Source organism: Grammomys surdaster, unplaced genomic scaffold (assembly GCF_004785775.1).
Source record: "Grammomys surdaster isolate TR1022 unplaced genomic scaffold, NIH_TR_1.0 182, whole genome shotgun sequence".
In the NCBI taxonomy this organism is placed as follows: Eukaryota; Metazoa; Chordata; class Mammalia; order Rodentia; family Muridae; genus Grammomys; species Grammomys surdaster.
This window is the reverse complement of record NW_021604627.1, coordinates 1,370,549-1,394,367: the sequence shown is the minus strand read 5'-3', so window position 1 is coordinate 1,394,367 and position 23,819 is coordinate 1,370,549.

Here is a 23,819-nt window from a genome sequence, read left to right as displayed (position 1 = left end):
AGAGAGAGAGAGAGAGAGAGAGAGAGAGAGAGAGAGACCCTATAACCAACTGGGGGAACTTTAATGCATGACCACATATATCTATAAAAAGGAGTGGGACTGTCACCTCCTTCTTGGTGGTGTATGTCCAGAAAAAAAAAAAGGATGGATTTGGGGAAATATTCACTGGTCTCCCCTAGTGATTTCTTTGCCTACAGCAGAGATCAAGAAGATGGAGGTGCTGACCTCAGAGAGCTTACATTCCAGCAGGCAAGAGAAAAATTAATGACTTCTGTAGCATGAAGCAGGATGGAATCCAGATCTGACCCCAGGGCTTGTGCTCCTAAGCAGTGTGCTCTAGGAGTCCCAGACTTCAAAGCCATGTCCTTGCCAAAGCTCTTATGCTTAACATTGGCCAAAGATTTGTGCCAAGCTCAGGATAAAATCCAGATTTTGTTAGCAGCACTCTGGGAGAACTGGCCCCTGCCCGTCTACATAGCTTACTTTTGTGAGCAGATTTCTTTCAAGTTCTTGGCTTCGGTCATGATGGACTACTTACAGTTTCCTGAAAACATATTATGCTTTCATCTCTCTGGGCTCTTGCTCCAGATTGTCACTTGGTTTATAACACCTGTCTCACCCTAAATGATGTCTGGTGCCCTCGTTCTGTCCCTTCACCTGGACCCACTGCTGTCAATTGTATCCATTCACCCCTAGTGCATTGCTGTGAGGCCACAGAGAGTGTCCTTGAAAACACACATGCTTGGGAACCAGGCAGATCTGGCACTGTTCTCTCACTCTTTAGCCACTCTTGGTGTGAGACTTTGGGAAGGTATGAAACTTCTCTCTCTGGAGAGAACACTATAAGAAGAACTGGGTTCAAATGGGCAATTCGATGCCTGGAATAGAGTGCTCAACAAAGGGCAGTAACTGGGTTGTTATTGTATGTCTCTAGCCCCTAGGAAATGCAGAGCTTCAGTCATTGACTGTGCTTTGGGATTCCAGGGTTTGGAACCATGGATTTGCCCCATGTGTGCCTGTGAGAGCAAATGGGTTGGTTATGCTGATTTACATTAAGATGAAAATGAGTTACTTTCATAATGCCTCTTTTAGGAGATATATATATATATATATATATATATATATATATATATATATATGATATACACACACACACACACACACACACACACACACACATACATTAAAGGCCCATAGAAAGGAAGTTGAGAAAGTGGCTCACTGGTTAAGAGCACTTGGTGCTCTTTTAAAAGATCTGAGTTCAGTAGCCAGAACTGATGTCCAGTGGCTCACAGTCATCTGTAACTCCAGTTTCAAGGAATCCAACACCTTCTTCTGACTTGTATTCATGTGGCATTCTGTCTCCGTCTCTGTCTCTGTCTCTGCCTCTGTCTCTGTATCTATGTCTATGTCTCTGTCTCAGTCTCTCTCTCTCTCTCTCCCTCTCTCTCTCTCTCTCTCTCTCACACACACACACAAACACACACACACACACAAATAAGTAAATAAATAAAAATGAGAAGGAGTGGCTGGAGAGATAGCTCAGCATATAAGAGCACTCAGTGCTCTTCCAGAGGACCCGAGTTTAATTCTTAGCACATTGGGTGGCTCACAACCAGCTCCAGGGGATCCGACACCCTCTTCTGGCCTCCACCAGCATATCCTCCACACTTCCCTAATGCGTACATGAACAAAAATAAAAATAAAGCATAAAAACATAATTTAAAAGGACCATAGAAAGACTAAAATGTTTAATCCAAATAAATGACTGTCTGGTAGAATTTGAAGCAAGCATTTGAAGCAAAGTCCCCTAGTTCTTGTCAATTCTAACAATAGGCCAGGTATCCCTTCTATCTATTGGCAACTTGTATTCTATTCATGTGACCAATATTCATCTCTCAAATTATTCTGTCTTTTTCTCTGCCAGGGATGTACCTAACTGCTTGATATCCTGTCCCCACTAAAGGGTAGAAATGTACCAGGAAATAATGTATATGGAACTTTCAAATACTGGGACCTGGGACAATATCAATTTGGAGTGGGGTGGGGTGGGAGTAGAAGACATAGAGGTCCCATTACCTCTGTCCCTTAGGAACTATGTGACTTTGGCCAAGGCCCCTCTAGTCTCTGAGCTTTACTTCACACTTCTGCAGGTGAATTTGGTTCATCGAGGCTGATGGTATAAAAAATCCAAGGAACACCTTTGTTCCAGAAATGAGACAAGTTCTGATATGAGACAACATCCACACCTTGGTCCATTTTTCAAACCATTAGTAGATTAGAAAGCTCTGCTGTGCTAACATTGCTCCAGGGACCATGTCTTCCAAAGGTCTAGCCCCTGCTCTGCCTGGCCTTAGGGGCCTTTTCCTCTCAGCTGCCTCTCTGGCCAAGGCGCTTACTTTGCTTGCCTCTCTTACTGCAGTCTTGCCTTGCTACCTATTCCCTACTGTCACACACGGTCGTCCTCCTCCCTACTCCTCTTTGTTCAACCTCGAATCAGTCTTGCTAATTATAATTCAGTCCAAACACCTCTGTCATTCTGGCATTTTCATTGATTCAAATTAAGAGTCAGACATAATTAATGCAAACTGTCCCCTCGTCCTCACCCTCTGACTGATGGATTTTCAGTGTCAAAACATTAACCTTTAGGTTTGGGACCTTGATGCATTCAAAGCCCATAAGCACCTGATAAGCAAGCAAACTATGGAACCTATCCCTAAATCAGCACTTTCTAGCTCTTCAGCCCTTATTTATCTATGCAAATAAGGTATTTATTTGGGGGAAAGAAAATAAACTTCTGTTCACAAAGACACATGCACACAGAACCAAACTGTCCATTCTTATGGCAAAGGTGAAATTTGGAAGCTGTTTAGGTGCTATTTCTCCATAACAACAGAATCGAAGCACTCAGTTGAATCCAGAGAAGAAATGTTGTGAGAGAGTACGGAGAATGCCATTAGGAATACTGTCAAGCTCAAGGAGTAGAAAACATTCCTCTGAGTGCGACTGTGGTGTGCCAGTTATCTATTGCTGTGTGTCTATCCACCCTAAATATTTGTGGCTTTAAAAACAGCAGGCATTTATTTGCTGATGATTCTGCACTTTGAGCGCAATATTGGATGCAAAAGGCTTGTCTGGATTTTCTGGGAAGATTTATCAGGGCAGGTTGTGGGGAGGAGCCTCTCCCAAACTTGTGCCCTCATGCACTTGCAATTTGGTGCTGCCCTTCCACTGGGAGCTCAGCTGGGGCTGTGGTTGAGAGCTCTGATCCTCTTCCAGATGTCTTGGTCTTCTTCCAGTATGGTAACTAGGCTCCGAAAGGGAAGTGTCCAGTAGTCAGTGTATAAGAGGAGAAACACAGATAGATGGGAAAACTCTGAGTAGGTTTCTGCTCCTGTCTATATTATGTGTGTTACATCTCCTGAAGCCATCACACAGCCAGTCAAAAGTTGGTCCTTAAACAAGTAAATGCTATGAAGTGTAGCTCATTGGGCAAGGTGGGTATGGAAGAATCTATCATAGATGGTAAGCAGGATGAGATACCAAACATGGATTTTCTTTAAGTATAACCACTGCACAGCTTTTTAATGTGAATGGTAGTTTTGCAATTTCTGTCCAATCACCTATTTTATTCAGGGGGTAAAATGTAAGCCCACATTAGTTCCTTGTCGTTTTCTTGTTTATAGCATGGAGGAGCTTAGTAGCTCTGGAGAACTCTAAGTTTCATTTTTATTTGAATGTCCCATGACTTTTAAACCTAGAAGCTTTATCCTTTTTTTCAAATTCTCACATTCTCATGCCTATTCAGTGATATCTTCCCCATGCTTCAGCCTTGAGACGTGGAGGAGACACTTGCTGGATATTTGCATTGAAAACAGAAGCTTCTTAATATGGACCCCAGAGAGCTGGAAGCAGGCTATCATCTGGTCCAGCCCCCTCACCCCCCCCCCACATTTAAAAGATGGGAAAGCTGATGATTCTTCCTTGGATAGAAACCAGGAAAAGGCTAGCTTAAAACATCGAGAAGAGAGATGAGACCCCCAAGACCAATTGTTCTCCAGGGCTGTCTGATCAAAGTCTGGACTCTCCCATAAAGCCAAGGAAATTGCCCAAAATCAAAGAGGGAAAATGCGATGCTGTAACAATTAGTAATAAAACCCAAAAAGCTGGAAAGTGAGTGCAACAGGCTGGTAAATGTCATCTTGAATCCTCATCCCAAAGACACATGTGTTTCCAGTGAGCAAGAGCATCATTCCCCTAAGGCTCCAGGAACAAATTCACTCTCCTTAGTATATCCAGCTAGCTGTTCATTGAACCTACATCTGAGTAGGATGCTTTTTTTGCTGCTGGAATGGATTGATGTCTCTAATCAGGACAGATTTAATAGTAGGTCTGGTCTCTGAACCAGGTCTGTATTCAGAGTTATGGGAGAAAAAGCTTGGTCCCAGGGCACTCATGGGATTGGAGCAACAATTCTCCTGGTGGGTGGGTCATTTTTCAGCAGCTAGTAACTAGCTAGAAACTTTTCTTTTAAACAGACAGCAGCCTGGTCTGTACAGTGGCAATCTCATGACCTATATTTGCCTCTAGGAGGTACAAATAACCCCAGTTCTTGTTCCATATACAAAACAATGTGGGAGGAACTGGGACTGTCTCATTCCTGCCAGGGTGGAAGAACTGCAGCTTGGTGTAGAATTCTTTAAAATGATTTAGTAGAGGCGTCATTCTTGGCTAAGCCTTCCATAGCCAATGTCCTTTCTGACCAACAGGCCACTTACCAACAGCTTGGCCAGTATCTCTCACCTTGACTTGAGAGGACTAATGGCTTAAGAAAGATTGAACAAAGTGCTGCAAATTCACCAACAAGCACGCTTCACAGAGAAATTAAGAGTAGGCATCAACACATTTATACGTTACGCTCTACCTTCCATACCAGGATCCATAAATTCATGAAGCCATCTATCTACCCACCCACTCACTCATCCATTTGCTCATCTGTCCATTTGTCCATTCAGCTACTCAAACATATAATCATCCACCCATCTGTTCATTAATTCATCCATCTATCTATTCATTCATCCATTAAATTTGTACTTAGTAGGCAATAGTTAAATTCAAAATACTATATCAAAGAATTTGACAACAAGCTTACAATCCAGTAGAGATCACCAGGACACATAGAACTTTACATAGAGTCCACAGGTAGTACATGCCATCAGGATAAGATTGATTGCTAAGCACATGATGCAGGTATTATGAACTGCCATTTAAAGAAGGTGAAGGTAGCAGGGGCCAAAATAAGTCCTGGGTTTAGCCAGACTCACCTGTAACTTCCTTCCTTTGTATTCTCTCCCACAGCCTGGCAATGTCTAATATGTCCGTTTTACAAATGAGACATCTGGGAGCCAGACATTCAAGTGAATTTAAACAAGGCCAAATTGTTTGTACATGGTGGAAAGAAAGCAAGAGATTAGGATGGTTTAGATCCAAAGACTCTTCTGTCTGTTATAACATGTTGCTTTCTTGACACAAATGCTAAGCCCACTCACTATTCCTGCCTGCTTTATGTAGCAGCCCTTGGAGGGTCTCTGCATTTGTCAATGTAAAGAAATAGGTGTGTAGGAATAGGCCCTGGTATACTGTAGTAGATAAGCCCTTTGCTATTCAATGTGGTCCATGGTCCAGTAGGATCTGTATCACTCAGGAACAAGTCTGAGGTTTTAAACCCTGTGCTTTTCCCAGAGAATTTTTTTTTAATTCTTTAATTTTAACAAGATGCTCAAGTGTCCCATATGCCCACAAAACTTGTGGATCCTTGGTTTTGAAGTCATCATGGATATCTCAGTTTTAACAAACATAAAGTAGTACACCAAAAGAAGGAATCCGGGGCTTTAAGGAACTCATCACTCAGTTCTATTTATTGTTAATATAACACTGCACATGACTTCTCCAGAGTGTATCCTGCATTTGCATGCATAGCTGGGCAGAGGTATTCTTATCCGTTGTGTTCTGCAAGTGTGCTTGGGAGAACTGTGTGTGAGAAGGCTCTAGGAGTCTGCTACACAGAAGGAGCAAAGGCCTGATCCCCATGGTGGCCAATGGAACACAGTTTACACTGGACACAGACAAAACATGCTGGTGACTGGGGTCAGAAGAAGGGCAGAAGGCGAATACATGGTGAGAGCATTTGGAACTCTGCACAGAAAGAACAGGCTTGGATCCTTGTGGAGCGAGTACCATCCCTTTCCCATCTTTGCTCCACCCCATAACCTCAGTGATGTAGTTGGCAGAGCAGCAGGCTCCTGTCTTGAATTCCTCTTCCATGTAACTTTAGGCTTCACTGAGCCTCTGGTCATCAGGAAGCATCTCTGAGGAAGAAGACGAGTATGCCCTGGACATGTCCAACTCCTAATTCCTTTCCAGCTTTGAGCCTGGCTTATTCTAGCTCAGTATAGTTGCACAGAATAGCAGAACTTTCTTCCTGACTTCTCTGAGTGTCACAGCATGTTATCCTTACAGCTACACTGCATTTACAGATGGCAACTCTCCACATGAGTTTCTCCCTCACTCCTTACATCTTAAAGCCTTTTCCTGGGCTTCAGTGTCTTGTCTGGCTTATGAGCCTATCTTTTTCACCTCCTATTATCTGGTTGGGTTTGCTGGTGTTCCCTCCTCATTTCCGTTTCCTACTTTATTCCTCTTCATCTTGTAGTCTATCTGCAGAAACAATTGTTTTCCTTTATGGCAGAGCACTGGGAGGAGTCTTGCCAGGCTGGCCTCAGGGCTCATTGACACTGGGCTGCTCAGCATCTCAGCCAACTGTTACATGAGTAGTTTGCATGTGGGGTGAGTGTTTGGGGATGCCTGGGGTTGGAGAAGTGTGCTTGGGAGAACTGTGTGGGAGTCAGTGGGACACAGCTTTGCCAAGAGGTCCAGCCATAGAAGCCTCTCTCAGCCACTGGTTGCCCTCTTTGCTCTAGAGACGTGGATGGCGGCTTATGTCTGCTATTTCTGTCAGGAATAAGCTAGTACAGCCACTAAGATTTGATGACAAACAAACAAACAAACATACAATTTCTAAAGAAATGTTTTCCTTGGACTAAGGGACTGAGGGATAGTCATGTCTCCTTCACATCAGTGAACTCCTAGCAGTGCCTAGCCCTCCCAAGTTCTGCCTTTTCTCCTTCATTCTTCTTCCTTGACTCCTTGAACCACTTCTAGATCTTTCTCTGTCTTCTTCGTCATCATTCCTTCCAATCTACCCCTCAGTTCTATATCTGTCTTTGTTCACATTGTTGCTATATATTGTTCAATCTCTTTTTGCTTCTTCTGTTTGTCTCTGTGCCCCACCATACATACTTGTGAGTGTTTGTGTGTGTGTGTTTGTGTATGTGTGTGGTGTTGGCTGATTGGTTGAGTGTGTGTTTTTTCTTTGTCTGTCTTTGGTCCTGCCTGATTTACATTTTGCTCAGTTTCAATCTTCCCCCTCTTCTTTTCATTTCCTCTCAGAGTTTCAGTCTCTACTTATGTGTCTTGGTATTTTCTTGTTGTTTTGTTTTGTTTGTTCCTGCTGTGACAAAAACACCTTGACAAAAGCAAGAGGTCAAGGAAGGTGTTCACACAGCTCACCTCAGGGCAGGGAAGTCACAGTGGAAAGGAAAAGTGCTCGACAGGCTGTTTACATCACATCTACAGTCAAAAAGCAGAAAGACACGGAGAGTATGTGAAGCTCTTCTCCATGTTATACAGTCCATTTGTTCCTGCCTGGGGAACGGTCCTGCCCATAATTAAGATGGGTTTTTACACATCAACTAACATAAGCAAGATAATCCCTCAGAGGCCCATCTCCCCAGTGACTCCAGATTTTGTCCTGCTGAGAATACTCACTAGCCATCAAACCAAGATACCTTCCTATGTCACTGTCCAAGCCCTTTGCTTCCCCAAGCTGATCTCAGTTTGCGTCTCAGCTTCTGACCTGCCAGCTACTACTGAGTGGCTCTGGACTCCACCTCACGGTTTCTCTGTGGGCAGAACTGGTGCTCATAGGTGCTCTGCCGTATATATGTATATGTGTGTACATGTGTGTGCGTGTGTGTGTATACATGTATATATATGTCCTCCTCCAGCTGGCAAAGGTCGTAAAGGTGGGTTTTACTGGTTTGTGTGGCAACTCCGCACTGGAGCCCAATTCCAATTGCGAGACCAGTAATCACACACATACATGCCAAATACTCACGCTCAGACACAGACATGCTCACACACATGCATTTTGATAGAACTGACAGAGCACTCTGACTTGCCCTCGAGACTGCTGGGAACACCATGGCAACCTTAGAAGAAGATACTGCATCCCTCCTTCCTGGTGTTTTCATATACAGGAAGTGGTTTACGGAGGATTTAAAAAGCTTCACCATCTCCACCCAATTCCCAAATACTATTCCAGTTGCACAGTTCCCCGTGGGGTTGGTTAGGTCCATTAAGCCTTCTCCCTAGCACCTCAGCAGCTTGCTCACTCCCTCTCTCTTTCCCTCGCCCTCTCTCCTACCTCCATATACTTCTATTCAATTTTCTTCTTTTGCTGATGCTTAAGCCTCCCCCTGTCTCCTTGGATCTCTCCTTTGTAATGTACTGAAACCTTGATCCCTGGGCAACTCATCATGCCCGTGTTTCTTGCCCCCACAGGCCCTGACAGCCTGCTTTAGACCTTGTAATTGTCTCTTTGGCAGTTCCTCACTTGGAGAATTCTTCATCAGTACAGTGAAAGAACATGGATTTAGGAGGGGGAGAGGCTCCCTTGTGAAAACCATTCTCACACCCTGAAACTCAGTTACCAGGTTTGGGAGGAAATTCCCATGAAGACAACCTCACAGCATGAGAGGTGGCACCTGTGTTTTTGCCATGACAGGCTGCAGAATTCAGAGTGCTTTTAAATCTATTAGGTGGATTGTTTACTCGTTTTCTCTTAGCTTTTTGCTTTCTGTTTGTCTGCTGCTGCCTCTTCCTCCTCTTTCCCTCTTCCTTCTCCTCTCCCCACTCCACCTCCTCCTTCTCTTTCATCCTCCTCTCCTCTTCTCCCCCTTCTTTCTTATACTGACCTCAAAGCTTTTATGCTGGTCCCTTGACTGTTGTGGAGTAAGACGAGAACCAAGTGCCCTAGAAAGTAATAAAACATTGTCTCTCTCCTAGAATTTCCAGGAGTCTTACCTATGGATCAGCAGCATCTCATGATGCTAGTAATCCTGACATCCAAGAAACTCATCTTTCCATGTGCTGAGATACGGGCTTTGGGCGTGAACAAACTCGGGTTTGGATCTTACATGCTGTGTGACCTTGAATAAATTCTCAGCCTGCAGGATAGGTTTCTGAGCTCCTCACTGGAGGAGAGGCCAAAAGAACCATATTCCCAGGATGGCTGTGAGAATGAGATGAGGCATTCAAAAGGCGAGCCAGGATGGGGACTCAGGAAATAGTCAGAGTGCTGCTTTGTTTTGAGGTCTTTTGTAATGGAGAGATCTAATCCAAGCTCTGCTGAACTGATTGGAGGACTTGTACAAATCTCTTAAATGCAGGAGGTTTTCATTTTCTCCTGAGATGAATAGCTCTTGATTTCGGAATTCTTTTCTGCCTCTCAAATGCAGATCTCTCACTGCAAGGCCAGCTAAGAGGTGCATGGAAAGTAGTTTACTGCTGAGGACCACTGCAGCTAGTGCCAGAGAGTCCTGTGGGAGGCACTGAAGAGCACGATTCAGAGTCACCTCACCCCACCATTGAGCAAGTTAGGCTTTTATGCACGGTTTTAGTTTGTTTTCTGTTACTGCAACAAACTACCGGAGTCCGGACAATTTATAAAGAGAAGAAGGATTTGTCTGGGCTCTGGGTAATGGAGGCTACATAGCATCAGGATCTTCTTGTTACATAATTTCATGAGAGGGAAGCAGAGAGGGAAAGTGGGTACATATGGTGAAGCATGTGCACAACAAAGGAGAAAAAGAGAGGAGACAAAGGAGCTACTTCACTTTATAGCTCTGTGCTGTTATGAGGACAAATTCATGCCTGGAGAATCTTTGGTAGTCTAAGAAGTATGACTGGAATCTTACTATCGTCCCGACATTTCTATGCAAGGTACCAAACTTCAGCATGAGTTTTGGTGAGGACAAACTGTATCAGACCAGAGCAGGCACCATCCTTCTGTCTGACATTGGTTTGAGAGCTGTTTCCTTTGCCCACTTAAATTGTTCAGGGTTCTGGCATCAAGCCACAAATCTCTCTAGAGCAGAGTCTTTGCCTGACCTCGTTTGTGAGAGTACACTCGGGCTGGGGACATGAGATGGATCGGTGGGTAAAGTGCTTGGTCTGAAACGAGTTCAGATTTCCCAGAAGTCACCTAAAAAGCTGGGTGTGGCAGCATATGCCTGTAATCACAGCTCTAGGGAAATAAAGACTGGAGGATTTCAGAGGTTTGCTAGCCAGCAGTCTGAGCCAGCACAGTCCTCAGGCTCCCAAGCAGCTGGAAACAGCAGTCTGTGCATGTGGCCTCTGAATCCCAGTAGTTCTGAACAACAGCAGGCACTGAAGGAGAGCAAGGTAAAGCTCCAGTGTGAGTGTAGCCAGGCAGCCCCAGTTGTTACCTCCCAGGGCTCTCCGGGCAGTAAAAGCAGACCTTCTGGGATCTAGAGGGCATGCTGTCCACACTCTACCCTCTGCATGGAACTTGACAGGTGTTCTTGTTCATCCCTTCACACATAGATGGTGATGGTGCCTCGCTCAAGTGAACAGACAAACACCAGCATCCATCTCCTGTCTACATTGTAATCTAGACACCTGGTGGCAGTCCGGGTGTGGGGAAGGAGGGCATGGACAGCTGAGTTCTTACTGTAGCCAGTAGCATTTTCCTGACCTTGGTTCTTGTTTGTCAAAGCTGGGCAGAGGCATTGGGGGAGAGTAGGGGAGGGAAGGAAAGAGGGGGGAAAATTGGGAGGAGGAGGGGGGAGGAAAGAAAGAAGGAGGAAGAGGAGGAGGAGGAGGAGGAGGAGGAGGAGGAGGAGGAGGAGGAGGGACACAGAAGCATAGCTTATAGCCCTGAAGCCCTGAAGGGTTCAGGGGAGTATTAGCCTTCTTCAATTTAAAGGCAGAGCCAGGAAAGGGCACAGACATAGTTATCTTCTTGGCTTTTGACAAAGTCTCTCAGCTATATCTGATTCCTGTACCCCAAGGACATCTGAGAATGAGCCGGAGACGCTGGCTGCATGTGTGGCTGTAATAAGGACACTTGTGTATTTGGACAGGGGCGAAGAAAGCACAGAATATAGTCCTCTGGATGTGCTCTATTGCTAGATCTCAATCGAACACAGGAAATGGTCCTAGCCACAAGGACACCATCAATACCAAAGCAGCCACGGGACTTTGGGATCAGTGTAATTTCGGACTACAGTACAGCTTGATGGCTCTCGTGGCAGACAACAGAGGAGGCTGCCACCATCTCTTTCTGTTTCTAGCCTGCACTTAAGCAAAGAGAGTTTGATCCCCTTCTTAGTCTACTGATGGAGTAGTACAGGGTCTCTTCTGAGAGGGAGAGGTTAGGCTAAGCCCAGGGCTAGACACAGAAACTTTGTGGATACATGTGCCTTGGGTACCCATGCTGGAGGACTGCCTGTCTTAGTTTACTTTGGGATGTTGTACTAAGCACCATGAGCTAAAGTAACTTGGGGAGGAAAGGGTTTATTTCTGCTTACAGTTTGGAGTCTAACCCAAAGGGAGACGACAGAAACCTGGAGGCAGGAACTAAAGAGGAGACTATAGAGGAGTATTGCTTACTGGCTTGCTCTGCTCAGATTGCTCTTAAACAACTCAGAGTGGGCTGGACACTCCTATACTAATCATTAATCAAGAAAATGCCCAACAGGCTTGCCTGGAGGTCAATCTGATGGAGGTGTTCACTTATTTATTTTTGAGGTTTCCTGCTCCCAGATGACCCTAGTGTGTATTGAGTTGACAATAAAATTGACCAGCACAAGGGCAAATGACAATGTGTTCAGAAGGAACAGTTTCTCAGAGCCAAGAGTTTTGCTGTGATGTGCTTTGTAAGTGTGGAGACATTATCTCCAGAGAACAGGTAACTTAGTATCAACACTCAGAGATGCATACGATGCATACTGCAGGACTAGGAAGCCTTTGGCACAATGGTGTTGTTTCAGGAGGCCTTAGAGTGTCTAGCACTCCATGAAATTTCAAAGGGCGTAGGTTAAGGTGTTTTTGCATTTATAGAGAGCTCACAGTCTGTTGTCAATCAGCTGCTAGACAGTTTTGGAGGTAGCTGAAGCCTAGGGTTGGTAGGCTGTGGCTATCTTGGACACAGTAGTCATTGGGGTCCAGGGGCTTCTGATGGGGGTGTTCTGAGGGCTACAGGAAAATGCATGACAACAGCTCCCCTCCCTACTCCAGTCTCCATGTCACCGTCTGTAAAATATAAGAGAAATCCTTTTATCCACTGAGGTCCCACTTCAGGCCTCAAGGTGAGCATTTATGCTAGCCTGCTACCCATATTAGCTCCCTGGGTACCTGGGTTCTCTCCACGTACTCCATTCGCTGTTGAGGGAATGTCTAGGGGAAATGATACAGCCAGGAGACCTGTGGCGGCATTAGCCATTCCCTTGACCTTCTTTCAAAGGTGGTGGTGACGAACAGAGGGACAGCTTTTGTATTACAGGGAAGACTATGGCCCCTGGCCTTGATTATCGTCTGTGCTCTGATGTACCTTTAAGAGGGTCTTGCAGAGGATGTGCCAGCTGACAGATTCTGTGTTTTTAGACACAGATGACTCATGGCTTCCCAGTGTTGAAAGAAAGCAGGGCCCCAGCTCCTGGCTGTTCTTTCAAGAAGGAACATCCTCATTTTCATGGCAGGTGCAGGGCAGGGTGGAGCTGGTTGTTTAGACAAAGGCTGTTTTCCTTTGTTCCTTGGTAACAGAACCATAGTTTGCTCAGTAGCAATGTATGCAAGCTCCAGGGATAAATCGTGCTTACACCAAGGCAACTAGAGTAATTCTGCTTTCCTTCACAATTGACTGATACCTTGTGACATGGTTCTGAGCAAATAAATGTAAGAAAAATCACGGTGGAGGGATACTGTGAAATACTAACTTTTATAAGACAGTGGTCCACAAGAAAATAGAGCTCGTTTTCCTTTCCCTGTTTCCAGTGTTGGATATTAGCAGGCATAAGTGCAAAATCGAGCATAATGGTGTTAGGCTGAGGATTATGTAATTGGAAAGTCGTTGCTGGTTTTCTTAAGCAGTTTAGTGGACCCCACAAATGTCCACCTTCAGATTACTTATGAAGTAAAAGGTACGTATGTTTTCATGGTAAAGGCCACTGTTAGGCAAGTTTTTTAGCTGTACTGCAATAAGTCTTTACTGCTACTCAGTACTAATGATGGAAATTGGCCACCAGAGGTGTAAAAAAACTGTGCATGCATATGACGAATTACACCAGGGGGTGAATACAAATCATTAGGAGCTGAATGGAGCACTGAACTTTCCTGACACTGTACCTCTTTGTATACTGATTCTTGACCCAATGGCTTTATTGTGAGTGTAGGTGTCCAGAGATGCTAGTGTTCTCCTCTCTTTATAGAGGGATCAGGAAAGATTGAAACAGACTCAAGGTCTTCTGACATACAGTTGGCATTGCTTCAGGACAATGGTTTGGATTACCTTTTTTTGTCCCTGAAAACCTTCATGCCTTAAAATCTATAAAATTTGTTTTTAAATAAAATATCTTTAATATGAACTAACATTTTACTGCAATGGAAAGAGATATGAATGAGAGTTTAAAAAGGGTTCTACTATTTCTTAAAAAACTTTAATAAATGTATATTATATCTATATAATTTTAATTGATCCTTCATGGAGAATTTAGAGCTTCTCCCTCTAGCAGCATTTGTGTTGAGAAACACCAAACTAGGTGGAGCTTCACGATTTCTTCTAGAACTAACATTCTGATTCTAAGTAGGAAATGCGTTGGAGTGCTTTGTCGATGCCAAAAGCCAAAATGGCAGCCTTCACTGGTGGAGGTCTCATCTTAAGGGGCCATGGCAGTAGCATTCACATCAAGAATTGAGATGCCATCCTATTCTGGCTTCCTGAGTATTTTGAAGGCCATACATTGACTTTCTGGACTGGCTGGGGGTGGGAGATTCTATTTGCCAATGTCATGCCTCATTCATAACCATGAATGGAAACCAGAACATGTTGTTCTTTGGGAATATAACAGAAAGCTCCAAGTTAAGAAGCTTGTAAAATCCTGGCCTGTGTGAAAACTTTTCTGTGGCCTCCTCATTCTTGATTCAGTAGAACAGGCTGAATGGCTGAGAATCAGATTGTCCAGGGATCAAGAACTATTTAGCCAGTTCTGCTATAGTCCCTGTGCTGCATGGAGATAAAATCTTGTTTTTCCAGGATGTCTATGTACCTAGAGTCTAGAGCAGTTGTTATTATTACAAGTTCTTTTGGACAGGAGAAAAGCATCTGACACATAAATACACAGACATAATTATTTTCCTCTGGAGTGGGACTGCTCTCTGATTTGATTAAAGCAGGCATGATTAGCCCATCGCAATGACTATTGAGGCTTCTCCCTTTCAGTGTGGCCTCAGAGAGCCTTTCAGATTGAATTGTCTTGACATAAAACCGCAGCTGAGTTTTGGAAACGGTGCCCAATGGCCCCAATGTATTTCAGGGAAATCCTAGCACTATCTTTCTTTAAATATAGAAAGCCAAGAATTCAGCACGCCATGATTTTTTAACAGAGCCAGGCATCTGCAGCCAATCACTCTGGAGTTCTACTGAATGATCTGCATGTTTAACCCAGGACAGCTGTTTTGTAGAGGAGAAGTTGACATTTCTGCCCGTATTTAGGTTTGCAAAGGGTTAAGCATCCTCCAAAGCCTCATGGGATGGCAGTGTGTCCCCAGCGTAATAGTTGGTGGTTCCCAAAGAATGATTAAGTAATGCGAAAACCACTCTCCAAAAGGGTTAATATACTTCTCAAAAGTCTGGGTTAATTCACTCACAAATGGACTATCACAAAAGAATGAACTGAGCCTTTCTTGGTCTCTTCCTTGTTCACACACACACCCATTGGGCATGTGGCCATTTTCCTTTCCAGTTTTCTGCTGTGTTGTGACACAGCCAAGGGGTTCCTTGCCAAACATCTGCCAAGCTGTTTGGACTTTCCAGCCACCTGAATCACCAGCCAAACAAACTTCTTTTCTCCATGCATTACTCACGTACATGAGTTTTGTTATAGCAACACAATAAAACTGAGACATCTGGTCTGACTCCCGCTAAGGAGATGGAGCAAGGAGACAAGGCTGGCCTATTACATCTATGCTGTTCCCAATGAGGGCTATCTTAAGAGGCAAAGGGAGATGTATAAGAAGTCGAACCAGTCTTGTTGAGTACTGAGAGCAACAGAAAGTCAGCCCAGCACTCTTCGACAAAGGAAAAGACTACCAGATACTGAAGCTAGTGCCAATGAAAACAAAATGGATGGGAGATGGGAGAAAGGAAGCAGATTCACTTCAGTTTCAGATTAAGCCTTATGTTTACAAGGTCTATAAACAACTAGAATCCGCTTTTTCATTAAAATAAAAAAAATACAAAGTAGACCAGATATGATCTCCAAAATCTAGCTTCGTTTGCAAGAAGATAGGCGGCAATGCAAAACCTAGAATTTTCAGAAAGGTCCAACTAAGTCAAAACAAACAAACAAACAAACAAACAAACTGGGCTCAAAGATTAAAAAACAGATGATGTTAATAAAAAGGTTCTAGAGGTACAGATTGGTCTGTCATTTCTGAATCCTCGCCAGCTTACAAAAACACACAATATGTGCTTTAATGTGGTCTCAGCTACAGAGTGTTATGGAGCTGATGATATAAACTCAGATGTGAGTGAATACTATATGTTTATGAATACAACTGAAAATGGGACTAACTTGGAGGCAGGTGGTGTATCTTATTACAAAGAACCTCTTTGCCACAAGTTTCCATGAATTTGGTAGGTTAGATATTGTTGTTTTTAATCTTTTTTCAAATGTATGTTTATTTAGTTTACAGGTGACAGAGGTTACACATGCCAGTGTGCATGTGTGTGTTTCTGTTTGTGGAAGTTTTTTTTAAATATATTTTTTCTTCTCTGCAAAGAATTAGAATAATACATATATACACATTATTTCTCTGAATAGAGAAAAAGTGTGTGTATGTGTAGTGTATATATGATATATGTAGGGTGTGTGTGTGTGTGTGTATGTATGCATGTATGTGTGTGTGTGTAGAGACTAGAGGCATACACAGAAAGGTAGGGATGGAGAGAGAAACAGAGAGAGACTGATTTATTTTAAACAATTTTCTTGAATAGCCAAGGAGGCTGAAAATTCCCAAATGGACAAGGTAGGTTGGCAAGCTGAAAACCCACAAACTAACTCATTTTTGGAAATAATTCCCTATTGTCTGGTTGTTTTGTTCTATGAAGACCCTCAGCTGATTGGATGAACCTCAGATATATTAGAGAGGGAAATCTGCTTTAGATAAGTCTATCATTTCAAATGTTAATCCAATTCCCAGGAGATGATGGACCTTTCCAACTTGGCTAGAATCAATCATCTCAATATTTAAGTTGTAATAAGAAATAAGGAAATGAGGTTACAGGATCACCAAGTGTTTCTAGGGATTTGCAGAGAAAGTCTTGATTGTGTATTGGAACAAGTACAATCAAGTTTTCTAACCTTAGGATCTTGTTGAAAGGACACCACTAGAAACTACTGACCTTTTTTCCAGAGCCTCAAAAAAGATATGGTTCCCTGAAGAGCTGTGGTTACACCCACAGTTCTATCACAAAGTACTTATTTCCCGGAAGTTCCAGCTTTGGACCTCTAGGGTACCACAGTTTCCCTCAGCTCTGTGATGATGAAGACAAATGGAGAAAGAGAGAGAGCCCCACACTTGGGGACTGTTTATCCCTTGGCTCTTAGATAGCTCCACTTGCTGTCATTGCATGTACTCTTGGTATGAAGTCAGCTTTCCTCATGTGGGTCTTTATCCAAATGGACTGAAGGATTCATTTAAAGCAGATGACCAAGAACATCAAAAAAGGCATGCTAACACATGGCAAGCTTTCTTTTGAAATTTGTTATCTCCCCTTATATAAAGCTACTTCACAATTTCTCCTCTTTCTGAAAACTTATATTTTTTCCCACTCCTTACTTGCAAGTGTGTGCTGTCTTCTTGTTCTTTGTTAAGAAGGTGAAAATAACAATGGGGATATTTTAACACCAGAGCAATCCATTTATTTGGCTTCTCTTCCTTCTGTGTCAGCATCAAATTCAATGGACTTTCTCCCAATGATTTGTCTTGTTGGTTCTTGGAGAAGCATTTCCTGGCTCTTAAAAGTACTTCTATTCAGCAAAGGAAACAAGTACCAAAGTGAAGAGACACCCTGCAGAATGAGAGAAAACTGTTTCCAGCTATGCGTCTAACAGGGGTTAATACAATCCTTAGAATATATTAAAATTAAAAACATTAGACACCCCAAAATCAAATCATGTGATCCATAAATATGCAAGTGAATTGGACAGGTAGGTCTCAAATTAAGATGTACAAATGGCCAAAAAACATATGAAAAATGCTCAAGGCACTTAAATGTCTGAGAAATGGACATCAAAACTATACTGAGGTCTCATCTTCCTCCAGTCAGAATGGCCATCATCAAAGAGATAAACAAGAAGTGATGGTGACGGTGTACTGGGAAATTAAGCCCAGATACACTACTAGTTGGGAAGTAAATTAGGGTATCCAATATGGCAGTCAGTATGAACTTTCCTCTGATCCTAAAAGTGGAGCTAACATATGACCCAAATGTACCTTTTCTTAATATCTAAGTCTTTGAACCACAGAGATGCCAGTGTGTCCATGCTTATTGCTGCCCTAGTCATAATATTGAAGACATAGAACCAGCCTAGAGAGCCTTCAACAGATGAATGCATAAATAACATTATAGTTTTATTCAACAGAGTTTCATCCCATCATTAAGAAAAAGGACATTATGTTATCTATAGGAAAATACAACTGGAGATCGTTATGTTAAACAAATAAGCTGAACTCACAAAGATAAATATTGCATGTTTTATCTGATATGTGTACTTTGGGCTTTACCCTTTAAAATGTATATGAAATATGAGAGCAGAGGGAGGACTCTTTAGGAAGAGAAAGATGACAACTGTAGGGGGGAGGTACAAGAGAGGACAACAGGGTGAATATGAACAAAGCATACAATAGCCATGGATGAAAATGAAGGTGAAATATATCATGTACAATGAACCTAAGCTAAGAATGCTAATCAAAAACCTCTTCACCTTTATGCTTCCATGCCCCTGAGGTTTTTCTGTGTCCTCTATACAACCGCAATAAAGAAAACCTCAGTTTTTAATCTCAACTTAATCTTCTACATTTATTTGTTCCCCTACTTTGATGACTTAATATTTAGAACCACCTATAGTTCAGATTTTTATCAGCAATTCAACTCAGACCTCTCTCCTCACACCAGGCTCACTAGTCACCTCCTAGTGGTACTCTGTTAGGTCCTTTAAGAAACAGACTAGATTAGATGTACAGGAAGTTTCTTGGGGGAAAATACCTGTGAAATGTAACAAGCAGCTCAGGAGGTGGAAGCAGGCAAGATGGGCCTCCAGACTGCAAAGGGGGCCTGATGCCATGGAAGAGACAGGGCTGGAGGAGAAGGGGAAATGGGTTGGAAGAGTCTCAGACTACAGCAGCACAGTTCTGGAAAATGACTATGCTCGTGCTAGGGAGTCTGTTAGCCAAAGTTACCTGTTACAGCACTCCCCATATCTTGTAGGAATGAGCCTCTGGAACAATCAGGGTCTAAGAGATACTTATCCAGTTCTATCCAAGGGCATAGAACTCATTCTAGACTCTAGAATCTGGAGTTTGCTCCCCATCCATTATGTGAAGTCTACCAGTTTCCTGCTGGCCTTACCTCAGAAAACTCAAATCCATTTACTGTTCTCCATCTTCACTGCCATCATCTCATTTCAAGCCTCCATGTGCTCTCATGTGCCATCCTCAATGGCATCTCCATTGTCACTCTTATCAACTTCTAGCTACCTTTGTGAAACCCAAAATATTCTTTATAAAGTCACTTGGACCCCCCTTTTTCCAGTGACCTTTTTTTTGAAAACCTACCAAACCCCAAGCACATTAGCATACCCTCCCCATGTCTTTCACCCCATAAATATAAGCACTACGAGAACAGAAGCTTTGCCTGTTCTCTTTAGCAATAGTTGCTTTTGCCCAACATAGACCTAGAAATGATAGTAGGAGCATATAGCTCATCTATTGACTGCTAAACAGGTGAAACCCTTTTTCACAAGGCCTCAGAACTGAACTATTAGGTGCTATTGATGGCTATGTTACATAGAAATATGTTTGCAGCCCTTAATGGTGGTTTTGCCAAAGTGTGATGTTTTAATTTTTGCAGACCAAGAAATCCAGAGGTAGACGACCAGTGCAGGAATGTCTGGAGTTCCACAATGCAGCGGCATCCAGAAGATGCTCTTTTGTGTTTTCTTGAGTGCTCCCATGCTCCCTAATGGGTGCCTTCCATCCAGATGCATTTGGTTTTTTATGGTCACAAGATGGCTGCTTTGCCATCCGTACAACTAACATCTGTGCTCCAGGTAGGAAAAATAGGGATGTCAAAGACAGATGTTGTAAATCGAATGAGTCTTGCCCTTTCAAGAGCTGTTGTGAGTTGGCTTCCCAAGGATTCAGACTCTTCAAAGAAGATTACTGTGTCGAGGGGGAGTGCTGTTAAGATGAAGGCCCATAGAAGGGAGTGGGAAGAAGTGTGATTGTGCAGAGTGGGATGTAGGGCCATGAATCCTTCTCAACTTCTTTGGAAATCTAGAGCTTGTAGGGGAGGGGTCAGCTATATAGACTCCATGCTGACAGGTCATTGAATGCCAATAAGTACATGATTTCTTTAGCCAAGGCAACCATATAGGTGTTAACACCCAAAGGCTGTCATCAGTATTCTCAACAATTGAGGCTACAAGCTGTTTATTCCTAGACCTCGGCAGCACAAAAGCACACACAAGCTTTCCTGAAGACCTTACAAACCAACATTTACTTACATCTTAATGATCAGAGCCATGACACGCACTTGTCTTTAGCTTCAAGGCAGCTGGGATGTGGAGATTTTAGCTGGGCATCTTGCCACTCCGAATAAGACAAAGGTTCCATTAATAAGAAAAGGAGGTAGAATGTTTCGGACATTTAGGCAGGCCACCAGCAGTTGTTGGCAGATCGCCTGTTCTCTACTTCCTTGTCTCTCTTCGCTCTACTTTCCTAGTGCCTGAGCATTAAAATAAATTAAACAAGCAAAGAAAGCAAACACATAAACAAAACAAACATGAATAAATCTCCTTCCTCCTTCATTAGCCAATAAACAAAAGCTTATGAAAATCTCATTACAAAAGCACATACAAATTCATGCATATAGCTCTCCTGCAGCGGTTGGCTACCACCATGCTATGCATACTTTGGTCTTCACTGGGCCTAGAGGAGCCCGTGGAGATGTGTAGACTCTATCCTTTGGAAACTCAAAAATAGAACAGGAAAACTGACCTTCATATAAAATAACCTGATGGATAACAAACACCTAACTGGTGTGTGGGGGCGGAGAGTGGGGATGCTGTCTGAACAAAAGGGACTGAAGCAGATATACACTCTTCTCTGTGGCAAAGCTTCCTAGAAGGCTGGAAAAGCAAATAAATGCTGGAGACATCGTATTGAAGTGAAAAGACTAGATATTTTCTAGGAGCTGGAGGGGCAGGGAGCTAGTGACTCTCAGCTTGAGAGAGAGAACATTGAGCAGCCAGAATCAGAGTACAGGGAGGCAGCCTGAGGGACAAGGGCAGTCATATGTAGCAAACAATAGCAGAGAAATCATAGTCCTTTAACTGCTCTTGACTCTCATTGCCTAGTCTAGAGGTGTTCTGCTGAGCAAGCCTCTATGCTACAGTAAATATGGAGTCTTGACAGGACTGCAGGAGGGAGAAGGATACCTCGAGCCAGTGGCAGGTAAGCAATGCCTATGAATGGATTTTCACAAGCAGCCCTTTGCTAATAGACTAGACAGGAACTGGATATAAGTGCTTGTTGGAAAACATCAGTTGTACCCACACAACTAGCTGCTCTGGTAACATGAAAGTCACAGCACTTGGAGATACTGAAAGTGGGCATAGCAGGGAAGAAATGGCAGTGGGTCTGAGTGACAGCTGGAGCACGGACCAAAGGCATGGCGACTCCTTCTCTAAGCTTGCTTTCGTCGTCATTGTCATGGTATGCAGAGGATCCTGTCACTTGCCTCTTCAATGACCACTTACCTTCTTCATCCTTTCCTGAAAACTCTGATAGTATTAGGGATGTTCCCTTGTTTAGTGAAGATGCATGCTGCAAAGGGAGTAGGTCCCAGTCCTGAACTCACAAGGTAGACAGATAGTGATCCCTGTATATTAACTGATGTGGCTCCATTTCCTTGGCTAGTGACATGGGCAAATGATTTAACTCTGACCAGCGCTATGACAAGACACATCTTTGGGGAAAGCTTCTGAAAAAGATTTCAACATTAAAAATGATAAGTAAAGATTTCAAACCTCTCATATCTTCTCTCTGACTTTGTGTTCACTCTCTGCAGATGAATTTCATCTTTGCGACCATAAGACAATCTTGCCAAGGACAAGACAATACAGCACAGACACACAAGGAGAGATGAAAGGAAATGAAGCCCGACACCAGGTTCAGATGGCTGAATTACCAACGCCCAGTCCACCACCTGCACTTTGAACCTCCTCATCATGTAAGACAATAAATCCTTTGTCAGTTACATGGAGTGGATGGAGATTTTTCTGTTATTTCCAGCTATAGAAATCCAGTTTCTAAAGAACTCCTGAGCAACTCCTGGGCCAAATACAATGGCATGGCATGAGAATGTACCAGTATTCTAGTATCCTATATTATAATTTTGAATTTATATATATATATACCAAGACTATTGCTTGTCCAACTTAGAAAATAGTTATATATATATATATATATATATATATATATATATGAGTTTTTGTTATAATTTCTATCATAATTCCACTATGCATGGAAAAAAAACATTGAAAAATTTCCAGTCTTTGGCTCTGTCTGGGGGTCATCACCAATCTGGGCACTTATCCAGCCAATTCAGTATTTGACCTGCTTCCTAATAACTTCCAACTGTTGGCCCCGAAGTACCTCCCAGAGCATGCATCCCAGCCAGAACCCACAGCATGGGGCTTAGAACATAAAGACAGAGCTCTCGATATTTGGCCTTACAGTTATTCTTCCAGGAAAGAATCAAGGCCTCTTAAAAAGGAACATGCCTTTTAGAGAATAAGAGTTTAGGAAAACTGGGGCTTACTTTCCTTAGTGATTGGTTTCATGTCCACATTAGGGATCTCCAGAAGCAGCCCTGAGTTTACAATTTCAAGACTATTGCTTGTCCAACTTAGAAATTAGTGCATGGACTCCAGATGAAACAATTGGACAACACAGAAGCAATGCACAGCATAAATATCCTTATTTCCTAACTACTTGTCAGCTATTTCCAGTGAGTAAATATTTACACATTTTCCTCTCCCCCTGAGGAAAGCAGTACTCACATATATGGACATAAATACTTTGGTGTATGTAAATATTTACTTGCACACACAATATATTTCTTTTTTTCCAGTCCCCCTTGTAAGTTCTTTAATAACAGAACAATTCCTGCTTACAAATAAGTTCTGATCTTGCAGTCCTCCTGGAATGTTCTGCAAAGGAGAGACGTTTTATGAGAACGGTGGTTGATGCTTAGCCAGAACGGTTGGGCTCAAGTTAGAACTTAGCATCCTACTAGCTGTGTGACCCAGAGCAAGTTGTTTAGTCTTTCTGAGTCCTGAATCTCCTCATGTGTGAGGCTAACAGCAGCAACTACTGTATAGCATTGCTAAGAAGATGCAATGATTTCTTGTATATGAACTGCTTCAGACACAATCTAGCACATTGTCAACCTTAATAAATAATATTAAAATATTTTCCTGTTGTCAATCATAGGAAATAAGTATATAGCTCTTTTCTAGACGTTATTGTGGATACATCTTAATTTTATCTAAGTATCCCTTTTATATCATTCACAAAATTTCAAACACTAACAATACAAGCAAATTGCTTCACACTGGCTTTTGATTATTTTCTACCCTCCACTGGGTGAATGGCTATCAGTTTTAAGCATTTACTTTGTGACAGGCATTTTGCGCTATCAAAGATTATGCTGCATTTGGTCATGACAGTAACCTTATGAGGGAAGTAATATTTGTGTCTCCATTTCTCAACCTGAAATTGAGACTCAGTGTGCATAATTAATGTCTTCAGTTAAATAATGTGGAAGCAATGGCGATGAGACTCGAACCCAAGCATTTTGAATGTGAAAGGTCCTGCTCTAAATCACTATGCTATTGTGGTGTTTCCAATGTTTATACACAAGCGTTCCATGCAGGCAGGGATCAGAGTGAATCAGCCGCGTCCCTGCTCCTTTTCTCTCCCCTCCCCTGTAGTCAGGAAAATGAGTTAGATTCCGTTGTACTTTCCATCCCCTGGGGGAAATATGTTATTGACAAACCGACGTGCCCCACTTCAATCCTTATGAGTGCCATATTGTGAAATGTGGATGA